Raw genomic sequence first — 12,522 nt, forward strand, 5'->3', positions numbered from 1 at the left:
GGCCAACCCCCACCTCATTCCAACCTCCTTGCAGGGAGTTGTAGGGAGTGATAATGTCTCCCCTGAGCCTTTATCCTCATTTTCTTTAAGTGCTACAAAACCCAACATCTCTGTGACTTAAAACCTGCATGTTTGTGTTATTTCACTAGGAATTCCAAGAGGAAAGGATCTTACTTTATTGGAAAGTAAGGTGAGGGTGAGGACTCCTCATGTCCTGATTGCCCCATGGTGCTGGGGCAGTTGGGACAGCACTGCTCCTCCTGCTGCATCCCCCCCACTCCTGCTGTGATTCACTGAGCCCTAATGCCTTCACTCACACTCTTGTTTGCTTGCTCACTTGAAAGCCAAGAAAACCTTTCTTTTTTCATAGGAAATTAAGAGTAATCCTCTTCATTATGCACATTTCCAATAAATTACCGGTGAGTTTGCGCCTTTCATGTCAGCAAGGTCTGTCAGAGGTGTTTGCTCGCAATTGATCGACCCCACCCCAACCTGGGGGGATCTGATCACGGCACATTATGCCTGACAGGGTTATCAGATGACCTTCTGAAAAACTGCAAAGGACCTTCCATCTTTTGCAAGACGGGCAGATAAAGACTGGGGGGCTGCTGTGGTGCAAGAGCTGAAAAATGCAGCAGGGATGCGGCTCTGCAGGCAGCCCCAGCTCTTTGCATCACGCTGGCAGCCACTCCCCTATAAATCTATGGGGCTGTCAGGAGATGCTGGCTCTCTGAAGTGAAATGCCAAGCATCACTCCAGAAGAACTTCATTTGTACAGAGCCCTCTGGAACATGGAGCCAGCCAGCCAGGCGTTCCCTGAACACCTCACTGTTTTGTTGGAGGGGCAAAGGGCTGTTGGGGGAACCCAATTAAAAACTCCACTGTGTAAATGCCGGGGCAGTACCAATGGGATCCTGACTCTGCAGCCTGGATTTGCACCTTGCTCTTATGGGTCAGAGCGTGTTTCAGTGGGGCACGTGCCAAACCCACTGGTAGTGGGTGGGAGTTCTACCCAACATCCCTGCTGGCCCTGGCTGCTTGCTGATTCACTTGGCAGCTTTCTTCTTCCCAAAATATTTCCTTTGAATCTCTATAAAGGTGACCAAGTGCTCCTTCAATATATATATTTTTTTGTCTGCTACATATCCAGAAACTGTCATCAAGGCTGAAATTCTCTTTACAAGAACTTTTGATGCTTACTGAGAACTGGGACTCTGGGAGCAGTGTGGCGGACCAGGAAGCATTTACAGCATCTATTCACCATGGCCAAACTCTGCCACTTTCCACCAGCTCTGCAAAAACACACACGGGCATTAACCTTGAAAACTTCAGGAATGAAAACAGAAAGGAGGATATGCAGGATTTGCTGATGGGCTGAGAGAAGCTCAGCCACAGTGAAGTGACATCACTGCTCTTCCTTTTCCACTTCTGTTTTTTTTTTTTTTTAACCATTCAAATCAGCACTGTGTTGTTGGGAATGTGCAGATGGGCACTTCCCAGCAAGTAATCTGGTTTCACCACAGTGATGTTGGTGAAGATGCGATGCTACCCGCACCGCCGGGAGGAGGTCACCAGTGCATCCCCATTGCCAATCCCAATGACATCCCCATCCCCATCCCCACCCCCATCCCCACCCCCATCCCCATCCCCATCCTCATCCCCATCCCCATCCCCACCCCCATCCCCATCCCCATCCCCATCATCTCCATCCCCACCCCCATCCCCATCCCCATCCCATCTCCATCTCCATCCCCATCCCATCTCCATCCCCATCCCCATCTCCATCCCCATCCCCACCCCCATCCCCATCCCCATCTCCATCCCCATCCCCATCCCCACCCCCATCCCCATCCCATCTCCATCCCCATCCCCATCCCCAATGCCATCACCATACCCATCACCATCGCCATCCCAACCCCTGTCCCCAGCCACCACTGGCACAAAAGGGAGAAGCAACAAAGCCGTGGATGCAGAATGAATTCAGGTTTTAACTTTTTTGATTTTGCAGTAAACCTAAGTTCAGTAAATTGATTTTTGTAGTAATAAAAGCTGAACACTCATAACCCCCAAGCGATAAACTTTTTACTGCTATTTAGAATTTATATTTTATTTCCAGTCTTTTCCTTGGATGTGCCCTGAGGGGGAGCACTTTATGTGCAGCTCTAGAAATGAACTGAGTGCAAATATTTTTATTTTCCGCTAAGCATCAAAATTTTGATGCATTCTCAAGAGACCAAATGCACTTCTTAAAAGTACAGGGCAGCCAGCAGAGCGACTTGGCTGCTTGCTTATTTATTTATTTATTTATTTATTTCTTCTTCTGAAGGAAAAGCACTGTTGGTACAAAGTCTGGGCACTGGGTACGAGACGAATAGGCCGAATACCGAAAGCACCAAATTCTGATCTTGGCCATCTCTTTTATTGATGTTTAGGTAGAATTAATCATTCTATGATTCTAATTTATTACTACTGTTATTTTTCCTGAGTTTATGATTCCCTGTAATGTGTTGGCGCAGAGGAGAACCTATTGAAGTTCCTCTAGAAGAATTGTTCATGTCCCTCTCGTTCAACTCTTGCTCGAGGGGTGGGGAAGTCCCAGCATGCTGAAGCTTGAATGACAGCATGGTGATGGATGAGAAGACCATTGCAGGTGCATTTTGGAGATTTTTGAAATGTCTGAACTGTAACTCTTCTCTCCTTACAAGTCCTGGGCAGCCAGATTCACCTGGCTTTTTATGCAAAGGGATAAAAGAAGCAATACATATAAATGGTATTAATGCTCCCTAAAACATCCTGGAAATATTCCTTCTGTAAAATCTGTTTGACAAGTATAGATGACATCTCATAAGGTGACCCAGATGATTCAGCACTTGGCTACACATGAGTAATGTGGCCATCCCCATCTCTGCAGCAGTAACCTCTTTACACCGTGTATTTTCATCCAGGAGATGTACAGGCTTTCTGCACATAGAAAAGAAGGCTGGAGGAGCCGAGTGCCGTATTTCAGCTTTCTTGACTGCTGCAGTATCACGGAAAACTTGGAGGAGTAACAGCAGCTGGAGCTGGAAGCCCCCAGCATCCCTGCCTGAGAGTCAATGGAGGCTCAGTACAAGAGGCTGCTGAGTAAATACTGAGAATGGGGAAATATTTGAGCATTGGCCTTTCCATACTTTTCTCTTGCTTGCACTGTCAGACATGCCCTATTTAAGTTCTGTTTCCATTTTATTTTATATTAATCATAGAACCATTGAAGTTGGAAAAAACTTCTGTCCTGCACCGGCACAACGTGGGTAGGATGAGCCCTGGAGAAATTTCCTATTGCTTGGCACCAGCTCTGAAATCATCCCATCAATGAAGCCATTGCTTAATGAATCAGAATGTTAATTATCACTCACATCAATTCAACAGCCCTGCCTGGATTATGGCTGCCCCCCTCTACTGCTCTGAATTCCTCCCCCTCATCATCATCACATCTTCTGGCCCTCTGCTTCATTAGTTTTTATCTGATGATTGAATACCACCGTTAGCCAAAAATTATCAGTGCTAGCGTGCATGCACATCACACTGCAAGAGAGCATTGTAAAACACGAGGTAATTCATGCTACAAAGCTGTCACAAACTAAAGAAATATCTCCCTTTTTCCTCTGAGACTGAATGAATGAAGCCTCAGCACCACTGCTGTACAACACTCAGCTCCTGTGGAGAGAAAAGCATAATATCCAGGCACAATGGAAGAAAAAGCAGATTCTTTGTGATTAACATAGGCAATTTGACTGGAAGAATTATAGAATATCCCAAGTTGGAGGATACCCAAAAGGATCATCAATTCCAGCTCCTGGCTCCACACAGACACACAAAAATCAGACCATCTGTCTGGGAAGAGGAGCATCACCCCATGGAACTGACGTGCTGGAGAATGTTTTCTTCTTGCTGCATTTTCAGATGAGTTGCAGTGAGTTTGTGTTTTATAAGCCACATCAGGAGCAGGTTCCCACAGTGGAGCCAAATCCAGCCCTGCCAGGCAGGAGGGGAAGGTGCTTTCAGTTCCTTTGCCTTTCTTCATGACATCCCACCTTGAATGCATCTTAAGGCATCTCTTTGCTCTGTAACGCAGGAAGAATGACACATTAATTTCTAATTAATTAAACTTTGTGGTGGCCCTCAGCACTCTTAATGTTTTTTTGTAACAGTATCCACTGTCGCTCCGTGATGGGCATCTCCATCAAGCTAGAGAATACCATATGGAAATAACCTAAGGATGAACAGAGCCCTGTCCCCAAAATCTGTGCCCAAAAGCAGATCACTCTGAGCCTTGTTTTGCACACAGAAATGATAGGGGTGATATTTTAACATGTTTTCTTCTCAGGAGCTGATGGTCCCAACAAGCATGGGTAGCCACTCTGGACATGTGCCCCAAGGCAACTCTGCCTGCCCATCACCTCTCACTCAACATGTTTCTAACAGTTTGCATTTGGAGCACCTGGCATCAGTCACCATGCAGAGAAGTGTTTGACACTGGAGCCTCTGGGTGGGCTCAGACGTGGTCATTAGGAAAGATTGCAGAAATGATTACGCCGTTTATTTACTGTTGGTGAATGGCATTGGCCAAACTGGAGCACTGATCTGTCACCCTGCATGCTGGGTTCCTGCTGAGCACCAGTGGGCAAGTGCAGAACTGGGATTCCAGTGGACTTTTGGAGAAGGATTGGGCTTCTCGGTCTGCCCATGGAGCTGCTGCACCCATTGCATTTCTTTGGCTGCTCAGCCCAGATGCTAAGCAGAAAGGAATATGTTCAGTGTCCCAGTCACTGACAGCTCGACATATACACAGCCTAGATAGCTTGCAAACTAGATAAAGGAGTGACAACATCTCCTTGAGAGAAAACACAGGATTTCTCCCTCTGCGATGCTTCATCTCTGCTGTCTCCTGATTTCGATCTCCTGGGGCACACCACTCACAGCTGCCTTCCCGCTGCCCTGGGGTTTGCAGAGCCTCTTGGAGCAGTGTGGAGCCGCCCTCCTGCACACTATTTGCTTATCAAGGTTCCCGATGGGCAGTGTGGGGTGAGGGAAGACTTTGGTTCCCTGCTGTCATTGCTGGAGTTGTTGGTTAGCAGTGCCCCAGGCCACCCCCAGCCCCTTTCTCTAAGCAGCTTATTGCACTGCACAGCTCAAAGAGGTTGCAAATGCCTTTTCTGTGGCTTAGTGAGAGGGAGAGAAGAAAATGCTTCTGGATCTGAACCAACTATTCAGACTCTTGCTTTCTGGCATCCAAAGAAATCCCAAGGGTTTGTTTTGCAAAGGAGAAAGTGCTGGACGTTGAGAAGAGGTTACCTGTAACATATAGAGGTTAAATACAGAGAAAGGTGAACACAAGGTTTAGGGCACCTTAAGAATAATGTTAATTATTTAAGAATGAGAGCACTGAAGGATACATCAGACCAGATTTCGGATGGATTTGCACTGCCCCTGTGCTGCCATTGATTCCTACTTCCAGCCCACTAGTGCTGCCATGTGGCAGTCAGGGCAACTAGAAACCTCTGGCTTTCTTCAAAATGTTTCTCAGTGGCCACAAACTGGGGTCTGTGCAGCCCCTAAGGGACAACCCTGCCTGTGCCCAGCTGCTGAATGCATGAAGAGATTGGTGGACGGGCACCAAATGCTGCACCAATTGCCAAGACCAATCAGTGCGGTTTGAGGGTTACATGTGGGCATCCTCAGTCCTAAAACAGCTGTTTGGGGTTGATGCTCACAAGGCTTAAAGTTTCCAAAGGTGCTGATGTGATGCTTTGTCTCAATGCGCCATTACCCCATCAAGCAGTGTGCTGCCTTCCTGATGAGGCATCAAGCAGAGAGCAGGAAAATTAATCAGAAAATGCATCACCAGTCTCCCCATGAAGCCAAACCACGTACCCACCGTGAGGCTGTTGGATTCCTGCAGTTTTCCCATGGAAAATGTCTTCACCTCCTGCTGCAGTTGGGCAGTATCTCCAGAGGTGCATGGTGGAAGCTGCTCGTGTTTGGCTGGAGCACTGGGAAGGATTTCAATTCAAGATTTTGCTCTGATTTGCATCACTGCCCATGTCCTCGTGGAGTGGCGCTGCCACGAGCAAACAGAGCCCACAGCAGGGAGAAGATCATTGAGAAAGGAAAGGGCTCTGCTGTAGGCAGCTCTAGGTTAATAAGTGAACTATTCATCTGATAGGGACACGGGAGAAGTTTGCAGGTATTCGGCCCCGCTACAATTCAGCAATACCACTTCTCTTTATCTCTCACCCAAGTAACACAAACATTTATGGAATTACGTTTTAAGGCTTTTAAAGGTGTATTTAGAACGTGTTTTCTTTGAAGCGTTATCTTTGCAAGCTCTCATGTGCTGATAAAGGCCGTGTTTGGCTGCCTCTCGAGGAGCATTTGTAAGCTGTTGGCTCAGGGAGGTTTCTCCTCGGGGGCTGCAGGACAGCAGTTGTGGCAGTGCTGTGGGTGACAGCCTCAGGGACAGAGCATAGAACAGATGGGAAATAAAGCCCTCATTCTCAGCGTGAAAGTTGCCATCTCCTCCCTGGGAGAAGGGAAGGAGTGCAGCGAAGCGAATGACCTCACTGCAGGATGGTTCCACTTAGCATCGTCAGCCCTCCTCCTGGCCCTGCCCAGCGATGAAGACGTCGTCCCACAGCTCATCACTCACGGCAGCGCATACCCGCGCCTCGTCCCGCAGTCGGGGATTTGACCCGGAGCTCCTCGAAATCAATGGAAAGGCTCCAGTGGATTTCTACGGAGCTTGGAACTGAGCAAATGTTGGCAAACTCCACCAAAGCTAATGGGAACTTTGCTGGCAGTGCAGGCTGACGGGTCAGGAGGAGGGAGAAAATTAATTCGTCAAGAGGAAGATTCATCTTCCAAGTTTCCAAGGAGTTTTCAAGGAGTTTCTTAAAGGAGCACTCACCACCACGCTTTCCTGCAAGGAGAGCAGCTCCAGATTGGCAGTGATGCTATTGCAAATATCTCGGGGGGGGTGTGAAGTCTCCCCCCACTCCCTTTGCCTTGTTTCTGTCCTTCTTCAGCTCAGCTCCTCCCCTCCACCCTTGCCTGGAGCCAAAATCTCTGTGCTGGAGCTTAGCCCCTCTCGGCCTCCCCTGTGCTGTTGCTTTCATTCATTTTCTTCTCCCAAAATCGCCAGGCACAACTTGTCTGAACGTATGCCGAACCTGATAAGCCTTTGGCAGCCTCAAGAATAGATTGCTTTCATAAAAATGAAAACCATTTCGTGAGAAGTGGGGGTGGGAGTGGGAAGGGGGAAGCAAAAGCAAATGCGAAAATAATGTGCAGGCGAGGGCCCGTGCAATCACCTGGCAGGAAGAGGCATTCACAAATCAAAGCATAAATCACAGCACTGCGAGCAGCCGGGCCAGGCAGGCGGTGAAGCCCTGCACCTCCAGGCTCTGTTTGCACACTCAGTTCTGCACGGAGCACGGAATGGGCACATCTTTCACCAGTGTGCAGAAGGGAACTTGTTGAAAGACTCACAAAGGAGAAAGGATCCCCAGGACTAAGATTCAAGAGTGTGTGGGTACAGCAGTTTTGCAGTTATTGGGGCAGGGCAGGGAGATCTGGGGGATTCAGAAAGTCGGAGTTTTGCATCAGCCATTGGTGGGCTCAGCAGCAATATTGGCCCAAAGAAATCACGTTCCCAGTACGAGTTTTGCACTTGGAGAGCAAAACTTCACAGAGTTCCCTGAAAATAGAGGAGATGCTTGTGAGGAAGGGACATAAATCACGGCTTTGTACAGCTTGAGCCATTGCACAACGGCACACGCTGCAGTTCTACCACGCCAAGCTGTGCAGATTAGCAATGGGGCCTGAGGGCAAATCTGACATGTCCAAAGACATTGGCCCTAGTAGGAGAACACAATGCTGCCAGCACCAGCTTAGTTCAGCTTAGCAATTTGTATGTGCAAGCACAGTGCTTGCTTAGTTGAGTCCTTTTCTTCACCTTCTGGGTTCTGAGGCTACAGGAATACCCAGTGTCTCTCTTTGCACTCTTTGGTGACAGGCACAGGGTTGGCATCCCCCTGGCTCCTGGTTTTTCATTATGGAGAAGAGAAGATGGAAACAGTGAGAAGAAAAAAAGCTTGTGGTGCTTCCAGGCTCCATGTGTTGGGTGTCCATCTGGAAGAGGAGAGCAGTGGAACATCTCTCTTTGCAAGGGTCTGTGCCACAACTGAACTTCAAAATAAGCTTTTTTGTCTTTAAGAAAGATAGTACCAATGGATTAATTACATGGGAATAAATGGCATAGCTGTGTTTTATGGGTAAAGTGTTGAAATCTACCAAACACTAAAGAGCTGTCATCCCTCCCCAGCTCCAGAGAGCAGGAGCCATTCTAATGACAAGTTTTGTTAACGAAGCAGTCGTGAAAAATATTTACTACCAGAGTTCCTTCAATTGACATTTGCATCTCCTGTAATTTGCCAAACTCTCTGTGCAGCTGGAGTTGTTTTCATGGGACCATAATTTACAAGAAGGATTTTTCCTCACTTCTCAGTATCTGCTTAAAAAAAAAAAAAAAAAAAACAAAAAAAAACCAAAAGCATCTTTGGTTCTTAGATTCACACTTAATTTTTTATTTTGTTTTGGCCAGAGGAGGAGGGAGCGACAAAGGGAAATGGATGTCATAGGAGACAGAGCAGAAATGGAGGAGCATGAGATAGGAGGACTGCTCAGTGCAGTGAGTCATGGCCGCTCACAGGAGAGCCAAGAAGTGTCAGAGCACAGCGGTGCACTCCCCAATTCAGCCCAGCAGGAGCCAGCTGAGAATGGACGCAGTTCCACTCTCCCCAGGGGTGAAAATAAAGATGGATTTGGGGCAGGATCAGCATTTGGATCCAAGAGGAAATGGTTAAAACCATCAGATGTTATTGGTCTCCTCCTTGATGGTGAGAGTCAGGCACGGGGACCATGATGCCAGTGTGCCCTGCAAACCATCCCACAGTTGTTTTTTTTTCTTAGAGCACCAAATATTCATATGTTGGGCTATTGGGAAAATCTGAGGAACAGTGACAGCAGCAGGTGAATGTAGGTGGGATCGTGAAAACTTACAATGTGTTTCCTGACTCGACACATTGTGCCAAAACTGGGCACGGACAGATGCATTTCCATCATCGTTTTGTGCTTCATTGAGAACAGCTGCCACCCACTTTCCCACTGTCTTTGTACTCCCCTGCACGTTTGCAGCACCTTGGAAGGCAAACGCTGCTCTCCCTGTGTGTTTGCAACCCAGATGTTGCAGGTTCAAGGAGGTGAAAGAAAACTGAGCCAACATGGGAAGGACTCATCTGCTTCTCCTTCCAACCCAGAGAAAAGCCACAGCTAAAGGGCAAAGCAGCACCGAAGTGAGGAGGTTGGAGGCACGGGTGCAGCTCTCCAGCCCAGGAAGAAAAAGGAAAGGAGGTTTTTTAGCAGGAAATTTGCCCTTCTATTTCATTTTGGACAGTATATATAGCCATTGTGAGGAGCATAGGATAAAAATGGACTGTCAGCTGCTGGATGCAGCCCCTCTGATGGAAGGACCTTGCACCCCACAGCTGTGCCAGCCCACTTGGCTCTTGTTTGTAGTGCCACAGGTGAGCTCCATCATCTTGGATTCCCATCTCTCAAACTGGCATCTCCTCCATCTGCATGTTGAGATGCTGATAGTGTCCACTGCAAAGAGCCAGGAGTTCTGCACCCCTCGTTTGTCAGCTGTCTCTGCTCACTCCAAGTCTCTGTAGCCACAGCTCAGGCACTTGGGTTGTTGGATCCATACCAGGAAAGAGAGCACCAATATCCCCACGTGGGACACCCCTACAGAAATGGCCTTTCCCAGGCCTGGCAAGCTCCTTGTTGCTGTGAGGTTTTCAGGTCTGAGGAGTGATGCCCTTTGCTGTGAGTCTGAATGTTTTACTGTTCCAAAAGGGGAAAGTTTGTCCCTCTTCCCATTAAGCATTGTGCTCTGGGTTGCTTAGTATGACAGGGACCTCACAAGCTCAGAAGCAGTGAGAGGACTTGGAGAAGCAAAGTTACACTCTCCAGGAGCAGAAGACAAAAGGAAAACTGGCATAAAACCAGAATTTACTCCATCTGTGTCATCGCTGTAATTGGAGCAGCCATCCTTCTCCCATCCAGCCTGGTTTTGTATCTCTAAGTAACGGAAATAAGAGGTGGGTGATGAGACCCGGGGAGCCTCCTGCTGCTGTAGATGCGCAGGACCGGGTAACATTCGTGCCTCGAGAGCCCAAACTCCGCACGCAGCTCCGCGGGGCTCCACGCACAGCTCTCGGCCGCAGCGGACGCTTTGCAAAGCCGGCAGCAGCCCCTGGCGGAGGCTGCGTGCTACGCGTGCCCTGGAGGCTCCACTGAAGGGAGGAGGACGTTGCAATCGTCTCGAGCAGAAAACCAGCTCGCTTTGCTGTGTTGCTGTCTTTTTGTCGCAAGGGAAATCTGCCAAAGCCAGGCGCCGGGGGTTAGGCTCGTCCCCATTCGAAGTCCCGAGCAAAGGGGATGTTTGTCTTTTGGCCACTGATGGAACAAATCAGAGTCCTGAATAGTAAATGGGAAGATTTTCACTGCAGGTGAATATATCCTGCATTTGCCTCTCTTTGAATGGCGTGGACAGCTGCATTCACCACACTGGATGCACCAGGGAAGCTGTGCAGGTGAAGCACAGTTCCAGTTCCAGTCATCTATCTCAGTCCTGATCTGCTGTCTCCAGGTCGCATGAGTGCTTTCGTGTTACTTCTCTTAAAAGACTTCTGGGTTTTTCCTAGAAAAAGTGCATGACTTTTTTTTTCTTAACTGGTCACTTCTAAAGAAATTTAATTCCTGTCCAGATTTTGCACTTTCCAGCTGGGAAGCGCAGCAATCTTTGGCGTAATCATGATTTCTTCAAGCAGTCTGCATGATCTCCAATAGACATTAACAAGACAAGGAGGAGAGTATTTCAAAACGCATCACCTCCTGCATCCCAGGAATGCCCCTCACCCATCAGCACAGCCCGTGTGGCACCAGACCCTCTTGCTCCCCTTCCCAAAGCTGGAGATGGTGCCAACAGTGGAGCTGCTGAGCCACTGGAGCAGGCACACAGAGGTGCCCCCAAGGCCAGTGCCACTTGTCCCACTGCCACTGCGCACTGCTGCTTGTCTGTCTGTCCCAGCACGGATCCCTTGTCCATGTGCTTGTCATTAATTCCATCACCGCAAGCGTCATCCTGGGATATTGGGCTGCATCAAGAAATCAATCTCTTGCTAATCCTTTGTAGAGCAAACAGCCCAAGAGGAAAGAGAGGAGAAGAAAGGAGGCAAACAATTCCTTTTGCCCATTGGCTTGTGCAAAGCACCCCCACAGCCCCACACCATGTCCCTCCTGCAGAGGAACTAGTCAGGAATTCCATGCACAAACTGCCACCACCAAACTGTCCCTACAGGTCGGCCAAGGACCGCGGCTTGCTGAGCAGCTGCTTGTTTACCTGCCACCCATTTCCATGGCGTGGGAGTGCAGCCACATTCCTGTGAGCCCCAGCTGCTCCCCGCCTCTCCGACCCATCCGCGTGCCACCAGGGAAGTGCAGAGCTGATGTTTGACAGGAAACGCTGCCAAGGATGCTCAGCGCCAGGCTGAGCCTGCTGAACCAGCCAGCTCAGCAACAGGGTGTAAACCATGGTGGGGACGGGGCTGAGGGTGGATGAATGCGACCTTACACCATCGTGGGGTCTGACCTGCTTTTGGGGCCGAGCTTTGGGGGTGCACAGGGGGGCTGTCCAATGGGAAACTCAACCAAGAGGCTCAGCTTGGTGCATCCAGTCCCCCTCCCTACCCAAATGCAAATGCATCTCTTGTGTTCTGCACATTTGTGGCTTCAGCAGAGAGGGAGAAGGCTGCTCCTGCCCAGCTGTGGTGGGAAGCACACGGCAGCCAGCATTTTTCCAGAGGATGATGTACTTCAAAGGCTCAGGGACATGTCTCCATTGCCTGGGGCTGCACCGGCCCACGGCTGGGTGGAAGCCGCTGTGTCAGCAGCCAGAGCAGGGAGATGAGCCATGCTGAGCAAGGGATGCCAGCTGGGGTCAGCCCCACAGTCCCCACCCAAACTTTGCTCCCCAGAGCATCCCCCACTGCACAGTGCCCCAGGAACCCACCCATGACAGCAGCATTTCTTCCACCTCCCACCTGCAAGCTCCCATATGTGTCATTTGGAGAACATTGCCTCTCCTTTGCCAAGTGTTTTGGGTTTGCTGCATGGCCCACTTGCATGCCCTGTGCTGTGCATTGAGCACCATCCCAAGCCCAAACGCAGCCCCTTGTCTGAGCTGCACCACCAAGAAGTGAACCTCTGTAGAGGCAGCATCCCCTTGAATGAACCTAAGAAATGCATCAGAATTTAACAGGATGCTGATGTCACTTCAATTTTTTTCTTTTTTTCTCTTTTTTTTTCTTTTTGTTTGTTTTGTTTTTTGCTCTTCCCCTCTGAAGGAGCCACACGTTATGT

The 12,522-nt window shown here is 49.0% G+C and overlaps 1 protein-coding gene across 1 annotated transcript in view; it reads left to right on the forward strand.

Moving 5' to 3' along the window:
* RPS21 (ribosomal protein S21) overlaps nucleotides 1-12,522 on the forward strand; it is a 74,369-nt gene that overhangs the window by 18,953 nt on the left and 42,894 nt on the right. The gene's annotated exons all lie outside the window — the stretch shown is intronic.

Source organism: Lagopus muta, chromosome 16 (assembly GCF_023343835.1).
Source record: "Lagopus muta isolate bLagMut1 chromosome 16, bLagMut1 primary, whole genome shotgun sequence".
Taxonomy (NCBI): Eukaryota; Metazoa; Chordata; class Aves; order Galliformes; family Phasianidae; genus Lagopus; species Lagopus muta.